This window comes from Belonocnema kinseyi, chromosome 6 (assembly GCF_010883055.1).
Source record: "Belonocnema kinseyi isolate 2016_QV_RU_SX_M_011 chromosome 6, B_treatae_v1, whole genome shotgun sequence".
NCBI lineage: Eukaryota > Metazoa > Arthropoda > Insecta > Hymenoptera > Cynipidae > Belonocnema > Belonocnema kinseyi.
The window spans coordinates 35,256,427-35,272,773 of record NC_046662.1 but is presented as its reverse complement, the minus strand read 5'-3'; the positions used below and the strand labels follow the sequence as shown (position 1 = coordinate 35,272,773).

The following is a 16,347-nucleotide window of genomic DNA, read 5'->3' as shown; positions in this document are numbered from 1 at the left end:
ATCTATTTTATAGGGACCCAAAAAAAAAACCATATGTGAAAAATTTTGTTTTGCCTATTTTTGACGCATATTGTTATTTTTGTGCAGTTTGTTTTGGTACAAATTTTTTTTAATACATAAAAAATTATTTTATACTGATAATTAGATGTTTAGAGCGATGCAATAATAAATTAAATCTAACAAAAATAACTTTTTCAACAATGTATTATTACTTATAACATTATTTTCTTAGAATAACGTTAGAAAATTGCGGGTTTTTTTCTGAAAACTCCACTTTTTGTCCACTTTTCAAATATAGTTAGTCAATAATTAATTATAGTTGACAAAAATAATTGTTTATAAATTTTGTTATTATTTTCAATGATATCTCCTTTGCATACTGCCAGAAAGTTGCGTTTTTAAAATAAATTATTCAACTTTTTGTTCACTGTGTATTCAAAGTGAGGTATTAATTATTTCACTTTATTAAACATAACTGTTTACACAATTTATTATTGTTTATGCCTATCTTCTCTTATAGTAATGCTGGAAAGTTACGATTTTTCTGAAATAACTGATTTCCCTTTTGCATTTTAGTTGTGAACAAATAATAAATAAACATTAAAGAGGAAAATTTTTTAAAATCTTTTTCGTTTTTGTGGATGTATTTTTCTCAATTAGAATCAAACATTTGAAGTATTCTTCCAATTTTCTGTATGGATCATATTGAATCAATCTTTTTCTTCAAGTACTTATATGCCTTTGTGTTTTCAAAAAATGTAATATTATTCACAAAATTGTTGATTTTAATTTATTATTTGTTTAAAACTAAGAAGAAAAAACGAATAGCCTTTCTTAACATTTATCAATGACAGCAAGTCCGAATATATTTGCTGAAATTTGCTGTCTTCTAAAATATTTATTGACAATTTAAACTTTCCAAAAAATAAAAAAAACAGTTTCGGATCTGTTTTGTCTGGAATTTTTTTTATACTGCATACCATAAATAAAAAGTTAAGGAAAAGCCAAAAATTTAAGGAAAACCGCAACTCGCCGCAACTTTCTATCATTAATATGAAAGAACATAGTTATAAACAATAAAATTTCGTTAAAAAAATTATGATTGTTGAATTTCATTAATTAACACCTCGCTCTACAGTGAAAATTCAGAAAAAAGTTTAAAATTTCAGAAATAACTGCAAGTTTTTTCAAACCATAATACATTGTTTGAAAAACTGATATAAACGTCCAATTACAGTGAAAATCTTCAATAGCCCTCCCTTCGATAGCCTTTCCGATAATTGACATCATTCCGCATGTAGGTGTAACAGGGCTGCGCGGGGTGCGCGGTATCTGCGGCTGTCACTCAGGCGAACAGTCAGGTCTGAACAAACGAAAGCGGAGGAGGCTATAATGAGTTAGTCGCCACCCACCGTCAGACACGAAATCGGTGCTATAGAAGAGTTTCACTGTATTATTAGCATAAAGTAATATGTTATGTATTAGAAACAATTTGTTTAATAATGAAGTTAGCAAAACAAATTAGCGTCAAACACTCGGAAAATCCAATTTTTCACTTCTGGGGTTTTTGGAACTATAAATCAGACTTATGGGGGTGTTATTAAAAAATTGAGTTTTGATTAGTACACTATAGATAATTATGAACATAAATGCCTAGGTTAACACGGTACACCTAATATTGACGATTCTGAATAAAATGTACCAAAAAGTCTTTTTTCTGATGGGAAATACGTGTTACACTTTATCGGGCTCGCCCCTCTTATCAAAATTGTTTTGTAAGGCATTTATTTTTGTTTGTATTCGAAGAAATTTGGGTAGGGGTTATGTGCATGAAAATTAAAAAAAATTCTATTCGCATTTTTCTTCTCCTATTATTCTGGTGCAATGTAGTTATTATTTTTGTTAGTTCGAGAGTGAAAGCAGATCAAAAACTAATACAATAACGCCCCCCCCCCATATAGTACAGTGGCGCCCACCCGAGTAATATCCGAGCCAGCGCTGCTTAACTTCGGTGATGAACAAACCTCAAACAATTCTGCTTAACCGATTTCTCGTTGAATGCAAGTGAAAATAATGTAATATTTCTCTATTTATTTAGGGATTCTCCGGGGGTTTTTTTTAGTTTTTTTTTCATAGAAAACAATATTGTTTGAGGGAAATCTACTGATTTTCTTCAAAATTTGTGCCTAATGAAAAGTTTTTTTTATAATTTCATGCTTTAGTGATTATATATTTTTATTTCTATATAATAAGCCATATTTTGTGTTGTAAAACAATATATAACTTGAGGATTGAAGCCGATAAAACATCATAACTCAATTTTCAGAAAAAAAGTGTCAATGCATGTTTTTATCGTTTTCAGGGCTCTAGAAATACGATTATTGCACCTTAGTTTAAATCTCGATTTATAAATTGTGTAACCTTAAAAATATATCGATTAAAATTTGTCTATTTTGTACCAAATCGTTTTGGATAAGTAGGTAGATAGAATGGGTTTATTATGTTTTGTTCTCTTGTGTTTCAATTGTACATCCTTGAAATTATATTCAGGGTGGCGACTTGGCCGAGAAAGCGGGAAAGGCCGGGAAATGACTGGAAACTTTCTTGACTTGGAAAAAGCCGGGAAATGACTGAAAACTTTATTGACCTGGAAAAAACCGGGAAATGACTGGAAACTTTATTGACCTGGAAAAACTAGGAAATGACCGGAGGTTCAATTAAAAAACCGATAATTTACTTCTGATCGTAGTCAAATTGAATTTGTCATTATTTTAATAATTTTTTTAATTTTAGAAAAGTGATTTCTACTGCATTTACAATCGAATATTTTTCAGATTACTTTTACTCTAATTAAATCAAAATATATTGTTGACTGTTTATTATTTTTCATTATAAGAGAAAACTCTTGCATTTTTTTCTTTTTGAAATTTTTTTTGCTGACTTAAGTTTAATAAACGAATTGAAGATATTTCAAACATACAGAAACAATCATTTTTTCAAATTTAAAAATTTTTATTTATTTTTATTTATTTTTATTTCAAGAAAGGGAGATTTTTCAAACTAAGCATTTAATTATTCCAGTATAAAATTGAACTCTTTGCTGAAAATCCGTCTTTTTTTTTTTAAGAATTAGACTTTTAACAGAAAAATTAACTAGTCTACTTTTGGTTGAAAATGTATCTTTTTTGGAAGAAACTTCTACTGTTTGATTGAAAATTGATATTTTTTATTTAGAAGTTGAACTGGTTGTTCGAAAATGTATTTACGTTGTGAAAATTCGCCTTTTTTGTAGAAAATGAATCTTTATAGTCGAAAATTCATCTTTTTGGCATAAAATTCAAAGATTTCAGTTAAAGATTCATCATTTCTGTTGAAAAATTCATCAGTTTGGTTGGAAATTAACTTCTGTAAATGAAAATTTAACTATTTCATTTTTTGTTGAAAATTGATCTTTTCTAGTTCAAAATTCAAAAATAATTTGGACAAGAATATGTCTTTTATTTGGTAGAAAATTTGTTTTTTTTTTCTCCTAAGGTTAATCTTGTTGTTTAAAAATTCTTCTTTTATGTGAAAAATTCAAGTATTCCAGTTAAATGTTTATCACTTTTGTACGAAATAAAATTATGTGGTTAAAGTTCGATTTTTTAAATAAAAATGATTTTTTTTTGGTTGAAGGTTCAACAACTATTACTATTCAACTATTCAACTATTACAGTTAAAGATTCATTGATTTAGTTAAAAATTTGTCTTGTATTTTTAATTTTGCAAGTTGTATAATTAAAAATTCAACTGTTTCAAATAAAAACTAATGTATTTTGTTAAAAAATGAATTACTTTTTAAATTAATCTTTTTGTTGAAAAAATTAATCATTTTTGTAAAAATTCAAGTGTTTCAGTTAAATAATTATTATAATTGTTGAAAAATTATATTTATGGTTAAAAGTTTAACTATTCCAGTTGAAGAATTATAAAGATTTTATTTCTTGCAAAAAAGTGATATTTTGTTAGTGGATAATTTAAGTATTTGTTTCAATATTCATTTATTTTGGAATGTTTTTCTCTTTGCTGTTAAAGGATGTTTAAAGTGAACGTCATGAATTAAAATGAAAGTTTGCATTTTCCAGAAAAATATGGATATGTTACTTTTAGTTGACTGGGAAAATAACAAATTTAACTGGGAGATGACCGGGAATTTGAAGCCGTCCGCTGAATCGCCACCCTCTTTTTAAAATTCAAAGTAACAAAAAATAGTAGAATATTCATTCAAAAATTGTTTTGTTCAAATCAGAGAAAATTTTTTTTTGATCTTATATCAAAGATAAAATTTCTTTGATTCTGAATCCAAACAATTAAGTTTACGTGCAAAAATACTATACATGGACTTTGGATAATAGAATCCCCTCGGTAATTGGTTCCGCCACCCTATATAATGTTAAAGAACAAAGTAGGATTAAAATTGCATTCCTAAATTTCCCTTTTTTTGAAGTCCTGTGTTCTACTTTGTCTTCTTTTTTCACACCATTTACTCATCGTTGTCCTCTTTTTTGAAGTTCGATTGTCCTACATTCTGAAAATCAGATTTGGTCACCCCAAGTGTAACGATAATAGAGCGATACATTACATTATAATATATAGCTATATCGATATAGTATCTTCTACGAGGATTATATCGTATGTTATAATATGACGATATAATAGAACGATATATTACAATATATCGTTCTTTTAAATCTGGCCATTGATAAGAATTAATGCAGATACGTCTATCGAACATAAATAACTGCCTTTATATACAAGCTTCTTAAAAACAAATATAAACAAATAAACTTTTGTTTTTCTTTCGATGTAAAACATAGGTATAACATCAATAATTAATTTGATATGGAGGCTTATTATAAACAATAATAAACGTATACACGTTTGTGCCTAAAGTGTTAAAAACATTATTTTCCTGAGTTGCTAAAATTTACTATTAGACTAATAATGAGTAACAACTTATTCTCATGCATCAACAATTTCTATTGTTACAAATAATTTTCTAAACAAAAATTCAAATTTTTTTTTATAGGACATGTTTTCTGTTTTTCATTAAACGAAATTGAAATTTGAAAAATGATAATGAATCGAAAACTATTCCTAAAAGTACATATATTTACTTGTGCATATAATAAATATACTAAAGAAATGACCCGAGCCATCATTTTTCGATTAAAAATATATATTTTCTATTGAATCTTGTAGCAGGCAAGCTAATATCAGACTTCTGAGTCATTTCCCTGTTGTCCCTTTTTTCCTCATTTTCAAAAATTTCTCCTTTTTTCTAAAAATTTCGCTTTTATCTCCTATTTTCAGGATATTTAATCTATTTTTCATGATAGCGTAATTCCATAATGCTTATTAAAAAAACACTTGTTTGGAAAAATGTATGTACCCTAGAGTGCCCAGCCAAATCTCGACTTTTGAATTTTTTTAAACCTCGAAGTGGAATTTTTTTCTCTTGACAAAGTAATTCTATATTTTTGTAGATAAAAAAAATATTAAGAGATTGCAAACGTTGTTTTCATGGCCAATATGCATCTTTTATGAGCCAATAATTTTTTTACCATTTAAAATTTTTCATCAAAACTGAAGGTATTATCATTCATAGAGATGTGCATTTTTTCCAAATGCTTGGCGTGAACAATCAATTTCGAAGATTTTTTTAGATTACATAGAGCATCCATTTTGTAAATTTCCCATGAGTTTTAGTATAATTTAATATTATTGTTGTTAAACACCATTTCAAAGTTGTTTTTCTCACTTCAAAAATTAAAAAAAAAATTCAATTCTTTGTGAAGACGTAGACCTTCAGTTTTAATGAAAATATTTTTAATGCAAAATTGAAAAAGACTTAAAATAAAATATATTAACTCTCGAGTTCCATATCGGCCGTAAAAGTAACTTTAGCGACATCTGAATATTTGTATAAATTTTTAAAAATACAGTTAAGGTATTATAGGTACAAAAGAACATGTCTCTGGAAAAGGTATCTAATTATATTTCTAAAAAATACTATATTATTACTGATGGTCTGTTTTAAAGGAAGAAATTTTATTTTTCAGGAAAAACTTTGAAACATAACAAAATTGTTTTTAAAAAAAATTTTAGTTTCCGAACGGAATTTTTCCCTTGTAGCTTCTCACCAAATCTTCAATAGTGATCGATAAAAATTAATGATAACTCATTTTCTCAGGAAGTGTGGCACAATTGGCTTTATTGCTTGAGCGCCAGGGGGGCCCTATCGGGGCTCTCCGCCCACCTATAAACTCAACTGTTTTCTGGGGAAAAGATTCTGAACATCTTGACCTCATTCCATTTTTAAACATAAATATTTTAGTTGCTCAAATCCTAAAAAAAAACAGTTATCAGACAACAAATTTAAGAAACAATTAATTATATTTGATAATAATTTTTTCAACATACAATTTATTATTTTCAAATTTTTTACATGAAAATAATCTTTTTCTCCTTAAGAAGATATATCAGTAATATTAATGAATGTTTTAAAAGTATAATTACATATTTTTTATGACGACTGTTTTTTCGTGCCCATAGTACATTGAGGACACTTAAATAAGTAAAACATTAGATTACCTCTACCTATTTTGTTCCCTATTTTGGTGAAAAAATTCCTTTTTCCCCCTTTTTGATAAAAGTTTGCGCTGTAAAACGCTTTTTGTATGTATATTGTAATATTGATATTAGAAACAGATTTAAAGCTAATAAATGGTTTTATGATTGTTACAAAAAATTATTAAACAGATAAGCCACATAGTAGATACGCGAATAAGACGCAGTAAATTCTGGATTTTGAGCGTGGTACTGAGAGATTAAGCATGAGTTCTTTCTAAACTAGTTTACTGAGAAAAATTTCGTTCCCCTTCTTCTGATGTTTTCCTTTCATCTTTGATCTGTTTTAAAAACTATGTTGTAATTTCGGTAAATTCTGCTTTTCTTCAAATTCCCGGAAGTTTATTTGTTTCCTCGTTCACATTCTCATGCACATGGCAATCAACGCGTAAATTCTACTGTTGCATGCGCACTTATTCGATTCGCGAATGTAAACACATCTCACCACATGTTCCGGTTGTCTTTATTACTCGAAGTTTCATTCTCGAATCTTTCTCATTCCTTCATTTTCTCAATTAGTCTGTTCAATATAGGAAAATAATTTTTTTTCAATCACTGAGTTCATTAAATCCTATCAAAATTCTTTTCTCTGGAATTCAAAGAAGGGATAATTATGATGTAGCGCACTGAATCGCTGGGTATGAAATTTTATTTCAAAAGTGGATCAAATCGTTGCATAATGGGAAAATAATCGACAAGATTACAACGACATTCGCATTGTGTAACAGTTTGATCCACTTTAAAATCAACAGTTTATACCTTCGAATTTAGTGTGATATGTCTATAATGAAAAATGTATTTCCTTATTATGATTAAAAATGGTTTATATGTTTTGAAAGAAGTTATAGGTAAACAAAAATTGTTCTTTCTCATCTTTAAACTGTATCTTGTTGCTAAGGAAAAGAAAATTGAAGGATTGAAAATATTGATGTAAGCAACACTTTTTGTTAAAATAAATAATGATGAATATGAAAAAAATCATCTTAAATACACACTTTTTTATATTAAGAGTATCGCACATAACAACGAATACATAAAGGAGCACATACCCTTTTTAAAGGTCTGTGGCGCCGGAAATATTGAGTTTTCTCTTCCCTCCCCAAAATTCTAAAGGAGTGATGCGCGCACTGGTCAGACGGATTCAAACAAACTTTTACTACTGAAACATCTCTCCAGTATGCTATTGTGTAGTTGCATGGTAGGAGATGAAATTGCTTTTCAAGGCAAAGAGTTTTTTTCACTATTGATGTTTCATCGTTAATGCAGCCTCCATCAGCGAAATAAAATCCTTTAAGATCTTGACACCCACGCATCAAGTCGCGACGAAGTAAATCGATAGCATTTAACGACAAAAATTTGAGTCAACGATCAGACCGGACGATCGGAAACTCTCTAAGTGAAGAACTCCGTTCCGGCGGGCAAAAGCTTGCTAACTCGGAAAGAAGCATGCGTCGATTTTCCCTTTCCTCCTGAAGCACACGCCTTTCTGAAGAGGATCGCAAACTATAGCGGATTTTCATACGGGCTTTTGTCGTAAATGTTTTCCTATAGAATTGGATAGAATAGAATGAGAGTGATTGAGATAAATAACCAACTCTAGAAGCATAAAAAAAATAACAAGAAAAGAAAACAAGATTTGTATTTTGAACTTTTTTGTCTATAAAAAACTTATTTGAGACTTCTCGCTCTATTCATTGTAAAAAAAACATACTTTGCTCAAAAAGTTCATCATTTTTGGTTGGAAGGTCTAAAATTGCATTTTTGTTTGAGAACTTATCTCTTTTGGTTGAACATTTTACTATTTAGTTGAAAATTCAACTATTTTTTTAAAAAGTCATCTTTTTGGTCCAAAATTCTACTGCTTTGTTGAACATTCTTCCTTTTGTATAGAAAATTAGTTTTTGTTGTTGTTGAAAATTCATCTTTATGATAAAATGTCATCTTTCATGTCTGAAAATAAAGATTTTTGTTAAAGAGTATAGTCTTCTAGAAAATTGGTCATCTTGGCTTAAAAATTAAACTCTTTGGTTGAAAATGAAATTTTTTTTGTTGAAATTCATTCCCTTTTGTTTGAAAAAAATAGATCATTTCTTTAGAAATTTATTTTTGTTTGAAAATTCAACTACTTTATTAAAGATTTAATTATTCTGTGGTAAGTTTAACTATTTTTTTGGATTCAAAATTCATCCTTTTAGTAGAAGTGTCATAATTCTTGTTTGAAAATTGAATTAATTTTTTTCAAGTAGAAGTATTTCATCGGATTGAAAATTTAGCTTTTTAGTAGAAATCTCACTTTTCTTAGTTAAAAATTCAATATTCTTATAAGAAATCCGTCTTTTTGGCTTGAAAATTCAACTATTTGGTAGAAATTTTACTTTAGTTGTTTTTTTTTTACTTGCTGTTTACTTTACTTGGTTAAAAAATTCAAATATTTTAATGAAAATTCAATTATTTGGTTGAAAGTTGAACTATTTTGTTCCATTGAAAATCCATCTCCTTTAGTTGAAAAATCCACTATTCGCTTTAAAATTTAACTATGTTCTGGAAAAGTCATCGTTTTTGGTCGAAAATTCAATTTTTTGTATAACATTTGTCTGTTTGATTAGAAAATTCAATTATCAGATAGAAATTTTACTTTTCTTAAATAACAATTTAACTATTCTACTAAAAATTAAATTTTTCTGTTGTAAATTTGACTTTTTGGATAAAAATTCGTCTTTCGGTTAAAATGGATCCTTTCCATTTCAAAATTCGACCATTTGCTTGAAAAATTATTTATTTTTTGAAATTTTAATTATGGATAGAAATTTTTTTTTTTAAATTAAAAATTCATTTTATTTTGTAGAAATGCAATATTTTTTGGTTGAAAATTAAACTTTTCGTTATGAATTTCACTGTCTTCCACAAATGTCTTTATGGTTTGAAAATGCAACTTTTTGGTTGGAAATGCAATTGCTGTTGTTTTAAGTTAATTCTTTTTTATTTGAAAATTGAATCTGTTTGTAGAAAGTTTAACTGCTTTGTTAAAATTTCATCTTTTTTGGTCAAAAATTCAACTGTTTTCTTAAAAATTCGTCTTTTGGATACAAAATTAGATGCTTTTTTTAAATTGAAAATTCATCTTCTTGGTTGAATCTCATAGTTAAAAATTCAACCCTTTCGTATAAAAATCGTCTTCTCGGCTTGAATTTTCGAATATTTAAAAAAATGTAATTATTTGGTTGAAAAGTTGTTTTTCCTTTAGTTTTTAGAGCGTTTTGGGCTGTGAAGTCTGTTATTTTCACAATTATTCTGACGTTTACTTGTCTCTTTTCTCACTTTTTATATCCACTGAAAAACTATTGTGAGAAGCTGAAATGAAAAAAGATGCGGAACATCTTTTTGACACTGTAAAAAGTTGATTTTCTACTTTCAAAAAAATCACAGCTATTTTGAAAATTTGAAAAAAGTGATATGTTCTAATTTTATTAAAACTCAGATACTCAAAACCTTTTGAAAAATATTTTTCTACACAGCGAATAAATAGGTGCCGCCTATATTTTCGATTCTTATAAAACTGAAGAGACAATTTTTAAAAATTCGGAGCATAAGAATAGTTTTCACACAGCTGGCGAAAAAGATTAGATTTTCATATAGACTGCAAAAAAGTCCGGAACATTGTTCCCCTAACTTATAAAAAAGTTTCCTGATTGTCTCCTTACTTTCCCAGAACTATAAGTACAAGTTTTTTATTCTCTCGTGACTTACGTTTATTTCTGACCTCTGCTTATCCTGCTTATTATTTTCTTGGAGGACGTTAATATCAGCGTTTTACAATTGAGTGAAGTCTCTATAAAAATTAGATCTGATTTTTCAAATAGGGTTTTTCAAAATAATTTGTTTTTCTTCATGTTTTTATTTTCCTTTACGGCAATAAATTTGAAATGATTACATTAAAATATTAAATTTCCAATTCTCAGGTTGCAAAGAATTGCATAAGGAATCTGATATTTAAAGACGTTCTATAAGAGTTTAATCGATATAGATATATTCGAATCAATTTTATTGTTCTCTGGTTACTTGGGTACTTTTTATTAAGATATTAGGTGATATTAAAAAATGTACTGAATAAAGTGTATTGTTTGGAGAGCAAACCTATCTGGTTACTGATTACACTCAACATTTTTTTTGTTGCACCCATAAAATTTCGGTTACTTCAATAAATCTTTTGTTTACTCAAAAAAGCTTTTTAATAATTCAACAAATATCAATTTTTACTTATTTATACTAAATATTTTTTATTTTAAAAAAACTTGTTTTAAAATATTCAGAATTTTTTCTGACAGCCAAACTCTTTTGTTGATACAAATATTTTTCAGCAAAAAAGGCAAAAAAACATTATTCCGAAAATGGGTATATGGCATAACGAATTCTTGAATAGCAAATAGCAATAAAAAACATTTTAATCTAAATTTTGTTTTAATTTTAGCATATTATTTTACATAGTAATCATTTGTTTTTCCCCTTCAGCTTTGATATTTTTTGAAATTATTATCGTTTAATTTACAAAAAAATAATTTTTTTATCATTCGTTCACCGGGAAAATGACTCTCCGTGTAATGCCGTCACGTTAAACTAAGATTTTCTTAGAACAGAACAATTTTTTTCGTTTAAAAAATTTGTTATTCTTATTTAGCTTCCCCATCTCTCGGGTGCACGTTTTTATTTTTGTGAAAAATTGAAAATTCGATTTTCAATCGCCACAAAAGGTAAATGTGCCAGTCTGCGACAATGCATGGGTTGTCGGCAGATGGGCATTATGACACATATAGTAAGCTGTTGTGCTCTTCGTTCTCAGCAAAAATGTTTTTTCCTAAACGCTATTGCTGATCACTCACACATCGAAGTGCCGATAACTGGAGCAGCAAGATTTCTAACTTACCGATAACCCATGCATTCTCGTATTTATAACTTCGAACTCCTTATAATATTCATTCTAATAGGATATGTTACAAGTAATAAGTAATTTACCTTTCTAAAGATACGCTTTATTCGATAAAACCCATTTATTAAGCTTTAAATATGTTTAATATAGTTTTTTAAGCATTTGAAATCTGAAATTCTCCTTAAGGTTCCTATAACTGGCACACTTACCTTAAAACTAACTTCCAAAACCCGTGAAATTGTAACCACCCAATTCTTGGTCGAATTACTCGGAATTGACTAACTTTTTTAGATCGAACCTTTTTTACCCTTGTTTGGAAACTCAATATTTCTGAAGTAAGTTTTTATTAGATTCTCATCCTAATAAGAAGGTATTAGTTTTATGTAAAATTTCACTTTATCGGTTTTCATCAAACCTCAAATCGAATCCCTGAGTCAGAAAAAACGATTTTTTCGAAGGTAACTGTCTGTCTGTAGTCTGTAATCTATAGTCTGTAGGCACGGTAACTTTCGAAAGAATGATCAAATTGGATTGAGATTTGACACACGTTCTTATACGGCATAAAAAGAAAGAACATATAAAATTAACTAGCCATTTTCGATCAACGGTCTGGGTTTTTTCCATAGAAAATTATTTTTTTAAAATAAATAATGCCATTCTCTAGGAAAACCGTACGAGATATGAGAAAAATGTTAAGAACCAAAATTGATCATCTTAAAAAGATAAGCAAATTTGGTTGAGATCATTTTTTTTTGTAAGACGCATATTTTTCGTCTCAATCGTTATAAACGCTATCAAAAATAATATATTCCAATTTTCGGTAAAATTATGCACCAAATTACAGTTGTCGATGTTCTGGCCTTTAATTTGGAAAGGTTTATGCACAAATGTGCGGGAAGATAACAGGCCGAGCTTGAAGCGCAGGATCCAAAAAACGCGCGCCATAGGTACCATTAACCTACCAATCGAAGCTAGCTGCACGCGATGTGGGCAAAAGTTATTACAAATCCTGATTAGTGTTTTGCGTTAGAAAATGTTGTACGTTGATTTTTATGGTAGGCCGTGTTTTGACGAAAATATACGTATTTTGAAAATCCTAATCAACTATTGTAATTGTTTGTAATGATTGTTTCCAAACTATGATGACGCATCATGAATTCTCTCAATGTCATTGTCTCTCATCAGGAACCTAAGGATGTTAACCCAAAACGTGCTCTTAATGTTAAGGACGACTAGTATACAAGCTATACATCATGTATGATAGTATTCACCTTATTTAGATTCCAGGCAATACTATAGGGTCGAAGCTTTGTCTATTTCTTTTCGGGTATTTCTAAATACTCCTGTTGTCATTCTGCTAACTTTTTTTCATTAAATCTTTGATCTCATAAGGCAATTAATTTCTTATCCTTTCAAGTTCTAACTCTGAGGTTACCACATTTTTTAAGGTCTTTTGTGAATTTTCCGATTATCATAAGCATATACAGATAAAAGAAAGAAAATTTAAACTTGTTGTTTGTTATATTCATTAAATAATTTTCAGTATAACGGAATTATATTTAGGGTTTTAATATTTCATGCTTTTCAAGAACCGTTTATGATGGCAACGGTTGAAAAATAAGATTTCAACGACAATTTTATAAACTATTAACTATAATAATAATTGATTTATTTTGAAAAATGGGATGATATCGAACTATAGAGGATATTTTTCGCGCAAAAGAAAGTTATCTTTCATTCAAATTTCATCATCGTTTTTTGTAAGAAACGATAAGAAAATACGTTCAATCAAACAAATTTTTAACTAAATAAATTCTAATGTTTCAAAATTTGTTTTATGAATAATAATATTTTTTTTCACCTATACCTAAAATAATATCATTGGAATTCTTGAAAGTATAAGAAAATATTTTTGAAGAAACTTATTTTTCGCGGCTGATAAAATGCTTCAAATACTTATCATACGTGTCACATAAATTTAACGAATTATTAAGTCGACGTTAATCTGATAATACGAATATAAATTAATTTTTTATTGCTATTCGGTAATATATAAATTCTGCAAAGGAAATATTCTACATATCTTAAAAGATATCTTTGTTAGATAATAACAAATTTCAAGATAATGCTTTCGTTTAATCTAGGATGAGGAATTGACTCATATTTGCATAAACGGTTTAAAGATAAGTTGACAGCAGTCAGATCAGTCTCCATCTCATTGACAAGATTAATTAATTTCAAAACCGTGTTACAGAAATAATAGGCACAAGTTTTGGAGTAACTGATTAACTTGATTAAAATTAAAAATCATATTTCAATAGTTTTTAAAAGACAAAATTTTTTATATTTTGACGCCAAACTTTTTCTTTACTAAAAAATGTTTATCCCCGAAAGGTTCGAAAACATGTATGGAAATATTATTTTAAAAAAATGATCATTAACAAGAATTTGCTTATGGTCATTTAAATTTTGAAAATCTTTTTAAAAATATACTGTTTAGATTAAAGTCAGTGAAAAATTGGGTCACCGAATCTGGCGAGTATCAAAAAATAGTGAAGAATCCTTAAAATATAATAAAAACTACTTTTTTATTTCTCATTTTTTATATAAAAAATTTTGAAGCTCTTTTAAAATATGGGAATTCGTAAACTCATTAGAAATTAATGAAACTGTTGAAACTCAAAATTCTCAGCTAATTGGCAACGACTCATAAAGATAATAGGGTGTCTGTAAAACTGGAAATTCCGGAAAAACCCAGAACTTTATTTAGGATCAGGAATTTGTTTCTACTGTTTCTCCTTTTTTTCTTTTTATTTTTTAGACGAGACTCGAAAAATGGAAAATCTGATGGCTGCACATACCGTATCTATGATACTATAGAAGTTTTTCGATAAATTAAGTTCTTTCATTGTTTAAGAAGATATAGTAAAAACAGTGCAAATTGAAATGTTTTCTTCAAATTTAAATTAAATCTAATATCAGGTAAATGTGCCCCAGTAATCGTGATGTCAGTTTTCTTCCTTTTTATTTAATTTTTATGCAAAACAATAAATGGGTGCTGTCATTAAATGTTATTTTTAGCATATTGTTTAGTAACTTGAATTATACTCCAGTTTCACGATTAATGGAACTGTTGCGATTACTGGGCCATTTGTACCTTAATAAGTATTCTACAAAGTTGCTACAAAAAATTTGGAAAAATTCAAAGACACCTCACTTTTAAAAGAATAATAATAAAAATCAAATAGATTCAAATTTTAAATAAATGAACAAAAAAAAGTAATTCATTACAATTTTTCCCATATTTTTGTTTCTACTAATTTCTACTAGTTTCTACTAATAATCAAAATGTCAAACGATTCCGCTATTAAATATTTCAAGATTCCATATTAAAAGCCTTGGTAGAACGTTTTAAATTTAATAATTTTAGATGTAAATGTAAAGTAATTTCGAATTGAAAAACTTAAAATAGTACAATTTCAAAGATTGGAATCGTATTACAGAAATTTTGTTCTGTATCCTTTTTTCAATTTTTAATTTTCGATGCTATATCTTAAATCTGTCCGATTTTCAGTTGAAGATTAAGATTAGGAATAATTACTAATTCGAAAAGAAGTGTTAAAAATGAAAAGATTTGAAATAAAAAAAATTGAATTGATTGACTATTGGACAGTATAATTAGCAGTTTAAAAATGATTAATTGATGAGCGAATTAAATATACTTCCTGGAATTAAAATTTTAAATGGTTTGAATATAATAAAGTTTTAATATCACAATATTTTGTGACTAAAATTCTTGTCACTTTTAAATGAAGTTTGCATTCGTTTAAGTATCAATGTTTTGTTCAAACTTCAAACTGTCAGTCACCTGTCAAGATGATTTTGTCAGGCATTATTTGGGTGAAATATAGATGTTGATAAGTAGATAAGTTATAATAGTAATTACCTAACTTTTAATTTTCTCCCATTTATCAGTGAGTATTAGTGTCTTGAAATGAAAACTGTACTTGCTGTATTATAATTTCCAAATCTGAAGTTAGTCAAAACCGACATGACATTGAAACGACCAAAGCCGGCATGTAAAAGCTAAGTCGTGACCGTCTGCACCAACATTCATGCCTGTCATAAATTTATTCTGAGTGACTTGTAAGCAGTGTCAAACGAAAGAAAGTTTAAAATTAGGTGAATAATATTCCAATTAGTTTGCTTATTAACAATTATTTAGTCTAATATCGCAAAGCGAATAATTGCTTTGACAGGTGTTCAGGTGGCTGACAACGCGGTTCAGCACTCCATAACTCTCAGTATGAAAAAAAATTCAGTCTTAAAATGATACATTCCCCTGGATGCTATGATGTCCAACTATGTTCATAGGAATAAATATGAGACTGAAAATTCTTTGAAATTCTCATTGTGAGACCAATGAAATTTAACCTGCAAAAAATTTAACACCAGCGTTTTCCTGTGATCGAAATAAATATTTATCACAATCACGACATTTTTTCTCCATTACTACTATCCAAGAGCACAAAACTTTGCCCAAGTGGACTTAGGTAAGATAAGTTTGATTTTTTGAGTGGATGAAGTTGAAAAATAATGCCAAAAATATTATCTCTTTAAAAATATACCCATGAAACTTAAGCAAACAGCCTCTAAAATAAAGTTTGACATTCATTTTGCAGAAAAATAATAGAAACTATTTAGCTCCTTTTTTCCAGTAAAAGAAAAAGAATTTATAAAATATAAAATTATAT

General features: G+C 28.1%; 1 protein-coding gene across 3 annotated transcripts in view; it reads right to left on the bottom strand.

Annotated features, from left to right (window-relative positions):
* LOC117174652 (bumetanide-sensitive sodium-(potassium)-chloride cotransporter) overlaps positions 1–16,347 on the bottom strand; it is a 107,877-nt gene that overhangs the window by 81,894 nt on the left and 9,636 nt on the right. Inside the window, exon 1 of one of the 3 annotated variants that reach the window (XM_033363934.1) lies at positions 7,719–8,030. The exons of the other annotated variants lie outside the window; for them this stretch is intronic. The gene's annotated coding sequence lies outside the window, so the exon portion shown is untranslated. Of the gene's footprint in view, positions 1–7,718; positions 8,031–16,347 lie in introns of those variants that run through there. 3 annotated transcript variants of the gene reach the window in all.